The 12,891-nt window shown below is 48.5% G+C and overlaps 1 pseudogene; it reads right to left on the bottom strand.

Annotated features, from left to right (window-relative positions):
- Positions 1–12,891, bottom strand: part of LOC148217987 (uncharacterized) — a 125,062-nt pseudogene that overhangs the window by 50,595 nt on the left and 61,576 nt on the right.

The following is a 12,891-nucleotide window of genomic DNA, read 5'->3' as shown; positions in this document are numbered from 1 at the left end:
TCGATCTCACAGTGACTTCACAGGCCGCCGCGTAGATCCCGGTCTCACAGGTTGGGACGCGGAAGTGAAAGAGACCGAGAGAGCGCGGGGGGGGGAGGGGACGTGAGAATTCCAGAGAATTCCAGAGAATTCCTCTTGGTCCCGGCTGCGACCCCCCTGGAGCCCTCTGAGAATCACCTGGGACCCCCTGCAACCCTCCTTAAGAAAGCGCTGGGAGTGAAGAACTGGGGAGACACGGAAATTTGGGAGATCTGGGGGTAAAAAGGTGAAGGAAAAGGGCGGGTCGGGGGTCTGGGAAGTGCGGGATGCCCGAGAAAAGGGTGCAGGGGGTCCCAGTAGATGTGAAGGATGTTCAGGAAGGGGTCTCAGTACAGAATAAAGGAGTGCGGGAGGGATCCTCATACCCAGGAATAGGGGTTTAGGGGGTCCTGGGGTGAAGGAAAGAGGGGTGAAGGCAATGGGGGGTCCAGGAGGTCCCTGTGCCCAGGAAAGGGGGTGCACGGGTTGAGGAAAGTGGAGGGCGGGGCCTGGGAAAGGCAGGAAAGGGGTCCAGGGGGTCTCGAGGACAAGGAAAAAGGGGACTGGGGTCTCCGAGAGGGAGAGGGTCGGGAAAGGGGGTGCGGGGGACATTGGTGCTGGATGAAGGGGTTCAGCCGGTGCTGGATAAGGGGATACAGGGGATCCCGGTGCACGGGAACTGGGGGTTCAGGGGAGTTCCGGTCCTGAATATAGGGGTTCAGGGGCTCCCGGAACTGGGGAAGGTGGTCTCGGTTCCTCCGAAATGCAGATTCAGGGCCGTCCCCATGCCCAGGAATGGGGGTTCAGGGGAGTTCCCGTGCCGGTAAATCGGGGTTCAGGGTGGTCCTGGTGCCAAATAACGGCATGGGGAGATCTGGTGCTGGGGAAGGGGGTGCACGGGGGTTCCCGTTCACAGGAATGGAGGGCTCGGGAGGTCCCGGTGCAGCAGAATGGGGGTTCAGGGGGGTCTCGGTGCCGGATAACAGGATGCAGTGGGTCCCAGATCCCAGGAAATGGGGTTCAGGGGACTTCCCGAGTTCTGGAGTTCAAGGGGTCCCATTGCCTGGAAATGGAGCTTCAGGGGGGGTCCCGGTGCCCAGAAATGGGGGTTCAGGGAGGAATCCTTGTACGGGAATGGGGGTTCAGGGGTGTTCCACGTTCCAGATAAAGCGGTGCAGGGATTTTCAGGACTGGGGAAGGGAGTACAGCGGGGTCCCAGTGCCATGAAACCAGCGTTCTCTGTGCCCAGGAAGGGGGACTTGCCTGGAAATGGAAGTGCAGGGGAGTCCTCGTGCCCAAGAACGGGGGTTCAGGGGGGTCCCGGTGCAGGGGGCGGTCACTGGTCCCGCGGTGAATCCCAGAGCCACAGCTTGGGAGACGCAAAAGTGATCGGGGGAACTCGAGGAGGGGGAGGGGACAGAGGAAACTCTGGGAATTCCCCTGAATCCCCCCCGGGACCTCCCAAGTCCTCCCCGCAGGATGAGCATGGGTGGAGAACTGAGGGGGACGCAGAGATTGGGGGGCTGGCGGCATTCAAGGGTCAGGAAGCGGAACTGCGAGAGCCGGGAAGGGTCCAAGGTTCAAGAAAGGGACTGGGAGAGGTGGGATGGGGGATCCAGGGGGTCCCTGTGCTCAGGAAAGGGGGTCCAGGTGTTGGGCAAAGTGGGGTTTGGGAGCTGGGAAAGGCAGGAACAGGGGTCAGGGGGTCCAGGGTCTTATGGGTAAAATTTGGTTAATGTTTGTTGCTAGTTAAGAATGTTAATTTTCTAAGTTAATTGTTGCCCTGTTGTGACTTTATGTAGAAGTTCATTGTTTTTGAAGTTAATTGAAATGTTATAATAAGTTAAATTAATGTTTGTTAAGAGTTTTAAAGGGGGGGGCCAGGTCGAGGTGTGAGGGGGTGGTAACATCTTGTGAGTGAAGTCTACGTAGTCCGTGAGTGAGGATTGGTAAGAGGGCCTGTCCAATCTCTCGATGCCCTGAAGAAATCAAGGACGCCAATCATCACTGTGATAATTGATAAAAGATTTGTGTTAATCACAAAAGCATTGGGGTTTGTATAAACCAGAATACTAAGTTCTGAAGTGATGCATGCACACTAGATAAAGGAAATTATATGATTAAATAATTCTGTTTAAAATCACCTTGTTATGGAATATTAGGTTATTTTATGTTACGTTATATTATGTTATGTTATGTTTTCCAAATAAGTTGTATTGGCTACCAGCTGGCAAAATTGGACTTCCCGAAAAGCCCTTCCTGTCTTTGTCTGATCAATACTGCTTATCTCAAGGACCAGACTTCCAGAACTTCTCTGGTGGTTATCTACAAGGATGTTTCTTCAACCAACACTGCTTATGACAAGAAAAAAAACAAAAATTATTGATTACAATGAGAAACCACAGTATAAGAAGAGGCTGCAAACCAAGGTTGGGTGGAGCGTGGAGTGGGCGGTGACCCCTCACGTTCCCCAGCGCGCTGCTTGCTCTTTCTATATCAAATAAAGCAATCTAAATTTTGCTGAATATTGAGACTTTTGTCTCTCATTTATAACAATTTGGTGCCGAAACCCGGGACGTCCTTGGAGCCCTGAGAGGCACTGCGATTTCGGGGAGGCGCCCCACTGCTGTGGCCCCGGTTCGTCAGTGATTCTCGGGACCCATCGACGTCCCGCACCATAGAGACTGAGCAAGGAAAATCTCCCCGGAAGACCGCGGCAAAATCACCTGGAATTCTCGTGCACGAAGAGCCAGACAGGAGCATCGGACTGTGAGTATCTGTGTGGTTTGGTGGGGATTGCTGCCCGAAACCCCAAGTAAAACACAAACTAACAGAGTGTCAGTTTATGCGCTGCTTTATTCAGGGCCGGGGACCTGCGGACTCGCGTCCCAAGTCAGGATCCCACTGGTTCCCTTTTTAGAGGGTTTTTTATACCCTTTTACAAATGGTTTATGTGCAGAAGTACACATTCTTCTATAGATACATTCACCTTGAAGATAGCATTTTGCATCATGAATCTTACATGGTTGCTTATCTTAGGACTATAGTGTTCTCCCCCTCAATCTCTCTCTTACGCCACTGCCTTAGGACTATAGTGTTCTCCCCCTCAATCTCTCTCTTACGCCACTGCCCACCACCAGTACTTTATTTATGTTTATACTTTAACCTTATCACTAACGGTTCTGCATGCTCTCAGCACAGCACATTCCTAAGTTAGTTTCCCAGGGCCTACTCTGGGGACTGCAGTCTTCAAGCCTTAGCATTACTACTACTATTATGGTTTATACACTTTATATTCTAATATTCAGGATTTCTAGTCCATACGGTAACATCTGCAGCCCCAGAGATTTGGACATCTCAGCTGGAGGAGAAGGACGGGAAGCCGCGACTGACACTCGGCAGGAGGGGACTGGAGCAGCAGCCAGGGCATCGACATCGGGGGAAGCCTTGTGTGCCCACCCACAGAGTGCCTGCTGAAATAGTCTGTGTGGGCATCCCTCCTCTCAGATCTCCAGGCACTGGGGGCCAACCCTTGCTGTCATTGTTTTCTTTATGTTAAGCTCTTTCTGTGCCTTCACTCGCCACAGGTGGTGTGGAAGACAACGTGAAAGTAAAAATGAAGTTAGGAAATTAGATTACACAATCAGAATGTTTCTCTTAATAATGTTACCTTTATATTATCAGTTAGGTTGGGGCCAAGAATGGGAAAATAATTTTTTGACCTTAGGAGAAGAAGTAGCAAAAACCTTTAACCTTAGCAATTGTTGGGTCTGTGGAGGGCCAGGAGAATCTGAAAACGGGCCATGGGTGGCCAGCCCAGTAAAACCTAAATAGTAGATTAACACCCTGAGTAAAGTCTGTAATGGAACAGGATTTTGGGATGAAGAAGGAAGTCCATGGCGGCTTCATTCTTCTGAAAAAGACACTTATTGCCTAAATAGGCAAATAGATGACAATGGAAAAGTGGTGAAACAAATTGCAAAATGAATTAAAAAAATTAGCTCATGTACCAGTCCAAAGATAAAAAAGATGGGAATAGGACATGTTTTCTTGGCTACCTGGTGGACTATAAGTTAAACAACTGCTTTTTTTCTTCTTATGTGCTGTAGCAACTCTAATCTTTTTTGGCGAGCATGATCCCTTGCTTAGTACAACTTATTCAACATGTGATCAAAGGGATGCAGGTAATAGCCACGCCTACTGACCCAGAGATAGTTACAAAAGGACAGAAATTGATGTCACTCCAAATAATTACAAAACCAAAAACAACTCAGGAACAAGAAATTAAGTCAATGATACCTAAAGTTTGTAAAGACAATTATTAAAAAATAAAAGAGGAGGGATTGAGAGGAATGTTGAATTTGTCTTTCCAAATGAGCTGTGGATCAGCCTGTAGATAAGGCTAGCACTGAGAGATAAAAGAAACAATGGGATGGATTCCACTGATTGATGAATGGACAAAGATATTTGCCTTTACAAACAAATTGTAGGGCTGCTGATAAATGAAATTGGATATCGAAAGATGAAAGAAGCAATGGGGGAAACCTATGAAATCTGTAAGAATTAAAAATTAAAAGGGAGGGTTATACATTAGAGGGGAATTTCAGGTATCAGGCGTTCCGGGAAGTCTGTGCCTCTCAAGTACCTCAGCCAATGGGGAAAGAGAGAGGGAAATGCGGCCGGGAAAATAGGATAAAAAGGAGGCTGCGTCCTCCGAAAATTTGAGAGATCCCAGGCGAATGTCCCATGGCCTCTCTCTTTATTCGAATAAAGCAAAAAGGACTCCTCTGTCTCCTTTTTGGACATAAACCTCTGGTGTTTTTGGATTAATTTTCCTGACATAGGTGACCCGGGAGAGGGACCTCGCCCCCAATATCTTGGGCGGTCCTGGCAGGGTTTTTTTGAAAGGGAGAGGGATATTTGGAGCTCACCCGAAGTATCTTTGGTTCTCCCTGTTTGTGTATTTCGGGAGACGGCGGGCGGAGCGATGTTTGCATCTCGCAGGGCTCCAAAGCTGTCCCGAAATCCCCTTTTGGGGGATCCTGCGGGGTCCCCGGGTGGTTTTTTGGGGATGTCTGGGTGGCGGCTGCAGACAGAGCCCCGGCGGTGGGTGGGGGATGGAGGTCCCCGGAGCCCCGTGGCGATCGCCCGGGACTGGCAGGGCGAGGGGAGCAGCCTTGAGGGGGGGAAAGCGAAAAGGGGAGAGCCCCGGGAGTGCCAGAGCCTGGAATGGGGGCCTGGAGAGGGGGGACCCCGAGAGCCGGGAGTGAGGGGAGCCTGGAGAAGGGATGAGCCTGGAGACGGGGAACCCCTGGGACACCAACGTGGGGACCCCAAAGCCTCCCAGGGCTCTGGCCACGCCAGGGGCTACAGGGACACGAGGCCGGGGCTGCTCCGGGCCGCTTCCAGGCTGTCCCTCTGCTCTTGGGTGCCGGGGGTGGCCCTTTGTGACACGGGCGTGTGTCAGGGCCCTCGGTGATGCGGGACATTGTGGTGCTGTCATGAATGAGAGCGTTTGAGATCGCTTAAAAATCGGTGACAAAGACATGAACAAAAGTCAGATTTAATATTAAGCAACAAAGTACAATAAGTTTGTTGGCAAGACTCACTCTACTGCCTACAGGACAGGTGAGGCACAACAAGGCAAGAACAACACCAAATAAAATCCATGCAATCAGAACAGAAATTAACGGGGAACTCCCTAGGGGAGTGTGGGTGGGTGTGTGCTGTGTTTAGGTGCATGCAGGGATTAAAAGGAACACGGCCTAAAAACTTAACAACTTAAAAAAAAAACTTAAAAAAAGAACTTAAACAACTCTTTAACTTCTACCTTAATTTGTAACTTAACTTATACCTTAGGCCTAGCAATTCAACAGACAAACAACACCGAACTTATACCTAACTTAACTAATAACATGAACAATTCCACAGAGCAATAATACTTAACTGCGTTTAAGCTAACTTACAGCTATAACTTCCAAGTTGTACTTAGCAACTTAATACAAAAACAACCCTGATTACTTACATTTAAGAACTTAGCAAAACTCTTAGCATTTAACAGCATTTAAGTATGTTCATAACTATAACTGAACCTTGCTTACAGGCCTAACTTAGATATCCAAGGTACTTCCACATCTAGGAAAGCTGTATTTCTCCCAGATTTGCTATAGCATATGTGCAGGGGCACACACACAGACAGGAACAGTCAGTGCAAACAATTCCCCCCAGAGCTCAGTGAAATCCTCCCTTCAGATGTTTTTGCATCTCCCACTGGCCGAAGGATGGGGCCTTGAGCAGTGAGGGTATGGGCCCAGGACACGTCGTGTTTCAGCGATCCTCCAGGCACAGCAAAGCCGAGGGTTTGCTGGCTCTGAGGCCACCCAGAGGGAGACTGCTGGTCACAGCCCACGGTGGCCAAGGAGAGCTCAAAGGTCTCCTTTTGGATTTCTGTTGATAGAGAGTGGGCTCCAGTCATAACCATGTTTCATCCTGGCCGCAGTTTGGGTGGGACTTTCTCTAGGAGTGGGGGAATGCATCCCCACACTGGAATCTCAGGGGTGCCCATGGCCTGGGTGACGCTGGCCTGATGCCAGGCACCCACCAAAGCCACTCTGATCCTGCTCCTCCAGCTGCAAGGGAAGAGAAAGTTTAACCAGGAACTCCAGGATCAGATTAAGACAGGGAGAGCAAACACACAAAACAGCAAAACGGGTGTAACAGACCCAGCCTGGGCACAGCGAGGGAATTTATTACCAATCAAATCATAGCAATAGAAGGAAAAGTGAGAGAAATCTCTCCAACAACTTCCCCCCACCCAATGGGGTTCACCAGGACCACGGATCACCAGGGCTCTGCCCAACGGGGGTCACTGGGGATCATCCAACACCGATCCTCCCATGGGGGATGGAGCTGGAGCAGAGTACGAAGCTCTTCCCATACTTGGGGCACTCACAGGGCTTCCCTTAGTGGTGACTCCGTTGGTGTCGGGTCAAGTTAGAGCTCTGTGAGAAGCTCTTCCCACACTCAGGACACTCGTAGGGCCTCTCCCCAGTGTGGATGCGCCAGTGGACAGTGAGGTTGCCATGTTGCTTGAAGCCCTTCCCGCAGTCGGGGCAGCGGAAGGGCCTCTCCTCTGTGTGAATCCGCTCGTGTAGGAGGAGATTGGAGCTGGTCTGAAACCTCTTCCCACACTTGGGACACTCGTAGGGCCTCTCCCCACTGTGGATGCGCTGGTGGTATCTCAGGGAGGACATCCACCCAAAACTCTTCCCACATTCCAAGCAGGTGTAGGGCCGTTCCCCTGTGTGGATCACCTGGTGCTGGATCAGGGTGGAGCTGTTGCTGAAGCTCTTGCTGCATTCCCCACACTCGTAGGGCTTTTCCCCAGTGTGGATCATCTGATGCTGGATCAGCCTGCACTTGTACCTGAAACCCTTCCCACATTCCGAGCACTCGTGGGGCTTCTCCCCTCCAGGAGGCTTCTCCACCAGCTCTGAGCTCTGCCTGGATCTCCGGCCGCCTTCCCGGCTCAGGGAGGGTCTTTCCTCCTCACAGCTCCCTGGGCTGGGTTTGCAGCCCCTCCTCGTGAGAGATCTCCGGGGCTTTTCTGCCTCCTCCATCCCTGCACACCTGAGGAATGAAAATTCCTGGTTTAGGGGGAAATAACAAGAAGAGAGCTCCATAAACTGGGTGTTCCTCCTTGCCCAAGTTCATCTCTGGAAGTCATTTGTCATCTTGTGTCTGTAATAACCTCCCTCCCAAACACCAAGATTCCCACCCAGAATCCTCCAAACTTTAACACACAGATCAAAACCTCCCCAAATATCAAGATTCAGCCAAAATCCCCTCCAAACTTCTGCTGGTTTGAAAGCAAAACCAGTGAGAGACTCCAAGTCAGAAATACAATTTCATAGGAAAAAAGATAAGAGAAAAAAAAATCAGGCAATAGTACAAAAGGAAACAAATGACAGAATCAGAATACAACCTGACACCCCGCTAGTTAGGGTGGTGGTAGCAGTCCAGATGAAGGGGTCTTGTTGTAGTAGTGATGCTGTAGAAAGGTCTGGTAGCTCTTGTCCTCTGGAAACCAGTGGGTAAGGGCTGCCTTGGTGTTCCAAATCTCAGATTTTCTCTAGGTAGGAAAGGCTTGGCTCCTCCCCCTGGCTGGAGCATCTCCCAATGGGATGATGGAATTTTGTCAGTCATGAAGTGGGACTCAATGGCCCATTAACAGAAGATATCTTCCTGGAGGAAGGATGGGTTGTGGAAAAGATAAAGAACACTGCCCCACCTGGTTTTAACAGATGGCCCATTAGCAGAGGATATCTCCCACACAGATAAGGATCACTGCTCCACCTGTTTTTTCCACCTCTTTTTGTTCTTTTGTTTCTTCCCAGGACCTCTGACTAGTTACTTCATGTTTGCTGCTGATTTCCTCTCCCTTTTGAAGATGAAAATGGTAAAAGTGTCTTTGACCTGCCTTGCTGGATATTGTGAAGAGGAACAGTCATCTGCTGCAAGTGGAAGTGTCACAGGTGGAGCAGAGTTCTGTGAGTGCTGTATCAAACCAGACCTCGTCAGACCTGCCAGAACAACTGGTCCATGCTGCCCTTCACTGCTCTGCCTGTTCCCCACTGTTCCATGTCAGAGTAATTTAACTGCTATTAATTGGGACTGTGTTTCAATCGAGCCAGTCCAGCAGAACCAGCAGAAAGCAGCCCCAGAATGAATGGGGCTCTGCAGAGGAGCCCCAGACTATTCATCAGCCTGCCTGCAGAACTGGCTCCAACTCTGAACCCTTGTGACCACACTCTGAAGAAGACACACTTCTGATATTTCTGAAGCACTTATGACTGAGGCACGTGCTTGTGCACGTAAGAATCCCAAAGTTCTTTCTTACTTCAGGAAAAACCCTGCAGCAGTGCATACCCAGCATCTGCTATCAGCACATCCTGGCTGCACGTGCAGGAGAAGCAGCAGCAGCATTGTACACATGGGTTTGTTAAGCTGAACTCCCCTACACTTTGAACAGTGCTCATCACAAACATATTTAATGGCACACCGATGCCATACATTTCTCCTAAAAGCCTCCCTTGTAACTAAACTTGGCTAGAAAGTTAATGCCGAGGATGAAGGAGCAACTTCGGTCTCAGTCCGGAGGTGGAGGGGTTCTAAACACTGACTTTCCGAGAGCAGCATCTCTCCTGAAGCGCTCGGGGCTACCCGAGCCGCCGCCGGGAGCGCGGTGCAGAAGCCGGCCCGGACTCAGCCGCAGCGCCGGGCACCGCGCATCGCTGCTCTGCAGGGCGGCCCGCACGTCCTCCAGCAGCTGCCGCAGGCTGCCCTTCTCCTGCTGCAGCTCGGCCATGCGCTCCTCGGCCCGCTCCAGCGCCACCATCTCCTCGCAGCGCTCTCGGGAGCAGGGCCCCGGCGGCCGCCGCTCGGGCTCGGCGGGGGCTGCGCGGGCGGATGTGGCTCTTCTGTGTTCAATCATCTCTTCTGGTGGTGCCCTGCTGGGCAGGGTGGAGGAAGAACCCCCGGCCCGTGGCTGGAATTGAGTGCAGCGGGCGCCGGAGAACAGCCATGAAACCAGAAACTCATCACGGCTCCTCTGACTAAACCCTACAGTCCTCACCCAGCCCCCAGCGTGGCCTTGAAAGACTCTTTATTGTAAATAACTCGGACTGCCCCACATGGAAAAAATCACAAAACCCTCTGCTGCCCAGGCAAGGTATTAACTCTTTCAATGCCCAGAATGAAGCTTCACAGATACTTTATTCTGTCTCTCCTTAAAAAAAACCAACAAAAACCACACAGAAACAATATAAAGACATCAAGATCAAACAAAAAGAAATGTCAAATCCCAAAGAACTATAATTTCTCTTTTTTTATGATATGGCGAAAAACCTCTTGTTTCCTCTATAACACATAAAAATATTACGAACTGAATATGACTGTTCTAACTGTAAATATAATCAAAGGCTGTAATATTAAACTAAACACGTTAAAATTGCTGTAATCTCCTAAGTTTAAATAATGAAAATCTACCTTGTGTTCCCCAGAAAAAAAAAAAAAAAGAAAAAAAACCCCTCTGTTCTCAAAAATAAAGTAAGTTTTTGTTTAATCTGTTATAATCCTTAAAGACTGCATCATAAATTAATATAGTCCGTAATAAAAGTTGTGAGAAAAACTGTTAGTCTGAAAAAAGGGTTTTTAGATAGTAATCAGATTTCCATTACCTTAATCACTGTAACATCCAAACCACAAGAAAATTGTTTGTTATGAAGAAACCTCCATAGACTGAAAAAAAGTCTCCTCTTTGAATTAAATTAGTAAAAAACTATTTTAAAGATGGTAAACTACCTGAATAGCTTTTGTATGTTTTCAGTATTAAAAAAAATGTGTGGAAGAAAAAAAAGTTGTCTCAAGTTTTATTCTAAGTTTATATTTCTTATAGTTTCTAGTAATAAATTTTCTCTTTATACCATTTAATGTTAAACCTGGTTTTTGTCTACTTCTTAATCCTCTCTCACCACAAAAAAAGTTTCAAATGAATAAACCAAAACCACTACATCAAACATGAGTGATTCCAGGATTTTGATTTCTATTACCCAAGGGTATCTTCTGCAGCCAAATGCTGATGAACTGGGGCAAAGACCAAGATTTTGGAGACAGTGGGGTGGAAACTCCTCCAAAAATGTTCTTCCCTCCCTCCCAAGCACGTGGATCCTCAGCTAGCACAGACACAGAAATTCTTTTATTTTGGGCTGGATTTGCTTTTCATTTCTCTTCATCCCTTTAAAACATCCAACACTGGGGTAAAAATAAAGACACTGAACTGAGACATGGGTGGGGACATGGGGGGACAATGACATGGTGGGACACAGACATGGAGAGTGACATGGGGACACATGGACATGGAGGGGGACGTGGCCATTCGTGGGGACATGGGGGGACACAGGCATGGATGGAGATGTGGGGGACAGTGACAGGGATGGAAACATGGTGGGGACACAGCCATGGGTGAGGACATGGTGGGACATGGCCAGTGACATGTGGGGACACGGCCACGGCCGGTGCCATGGGGGGAACTTGCAGGGGCTGTGGGGGATGCTGGCTTGGAGGGAGTTGAGGGTTCCTGGCAGGGACTTGGGGCTCGCTGAGGCCTTTGGGGACCCCAGGCCGAGCGGCTCCGGCTGCGCTGGGAGACCCTGGCGGAGGTTCTGGGGCAGCTGCTCAAGGACCCCCTGCCCTGGAGCCCCAGCCGGGCATTGGGCTCCTGGAAGGGAATGAACGTCCTTGTCCCCAGCAGGACAGATTTCTTATTTCTTGCAGGTGCAAATGGTTCTCTTACCAGAATAGCTTGTTGTGTTAATTGTTTTCATGCTTAAGATTGTTTTCACCTGGGAACAAGCAAGTAACTTAGCTGCACATAGAAGAAGTGACAGGCTAGCTATTAATTTAGCAGAGAGCAAGACCTGATTTTATGAAGCCTTTGTTTTATAGTTTGTCTATCTGACTGCAACATCTCACCCTTTTTCTTTAATTCAAAGATGGCTCATATGTTCTGATGTTAAAATAGCTCTCTCTTGTGAGGGTGTTATCTCATTAAGGTTATCACTGGTTATCTGTTAGATATGGGATAAGATACATAAAAGACAGATTACAATCAACAAAACTTAGCAAATTCTATCATGTCATTGACACAGGGTTTCACAGCATGAGAAAACAAAAGAATAATGTCCAATATCTCCTAGGGAAATGGGAATAAATGACCATTGTTTTAAAGTCCAAATAGTCCATTAGCTGGAAATTTGATCTTGGACATCACTGAATGTGCTCTTGGATCCCGGAACAGGGAATAACTGAAGAAGGTTAGTAGGAACACTATACCATGATGTTGACACAAGGCTTTTGTTGGCAATTTGCCTGTAAATTTCCAGACACAGCCGTGTCTTGGCAGTCCTGCTTCTGGTTTTGTTCTGGCCACGAAGGCTGCATGGTGATTAGGTTCTTTTTCTTCTCACTGGGCTTCATTTTCTTGGACGCATTTGATGTTTGGCTGAATGAACAGGTGACTACTTTGAACTTGTTGATGATAAGACCACATGCATACCTTCTCCTTAAGTTAATGAATTGATTTGACTTTGTCATTGTACATTCAATTGAAGAGCCTTACAAAAAAATTTTACTTTTTTTTGGCGTAAATATTGCAAAAAAAATTTTGTAATTATATAAATTTAGGAGCTAATTCCCCCTTCCGTGTTTTAAAAACAGCATGCATGACTCTTGCCATGAACATGAAGGCAAGTTCAGAACAAAACAAAACATGTAGTAAAACCAAAAACTTACAGTAACTGGGAATAATTCTGATACAACAATCCAAACCATTTCCGATAACAGATATAATTAAAAACACTTGTGAAATTAGATTATTACCAAACATTAAAACATTGTACCATCATCCCAGTGCCTGCAACAGCTGATAAACCTCAAATCAGTGAAGAATTGGATAAGCGTCTATTGGGGGTTGGTTTTTCCTTTCCTCTCTGCCTGTGGAATTTTTTTCCCATTGACATGCTAAGAAGCACTGATGGTTAGGTCCCAGCACCAGGGAGAGCCTCCCTGGTTTTTTGGGAGTTTCTCTCGGAGGGCGGGGGGAGGGAAAGGGGGAACACGGTGAGATTGGAAGCAGGTAAAGGAGGGTGGGGGCAGTTGCTGGCTCTCGCTCGCTTTTGGCTCTCGGAGCAGAAAGGTCATTGCTACCCCCCCACCATCCCAACGCCGGGAGCTGCCTCTCTGTTTTGGACCCCGCAGCCCTGCTTGGACGCCCTCCTGCTTCAGCTTGCTGTTTTCCCAGCATCCTGCCTCTCC

The sequence above is a fragment of the Sturnus vulgaris genome, unplaced genomic scaffold (genome assembly GCF_052056855.1).
Source record: "Sturnus vulgaris isolate bStuVul1 unplaced genomic scaffold, bStuVul1.hap1 Scaffold_195, whole genome shotgun sequence".
Taxonomy (NCBI): Eukaryota; Metazoa; Chordata; class Aves; order Passeriformes; family Sturnidae; genus Sturnus; species Sturnus vulgaris.
Note: the sequence above shows the minus strand (reverse complement) of the source record. Positions and strands in the feature narration are given on the sequence as shown.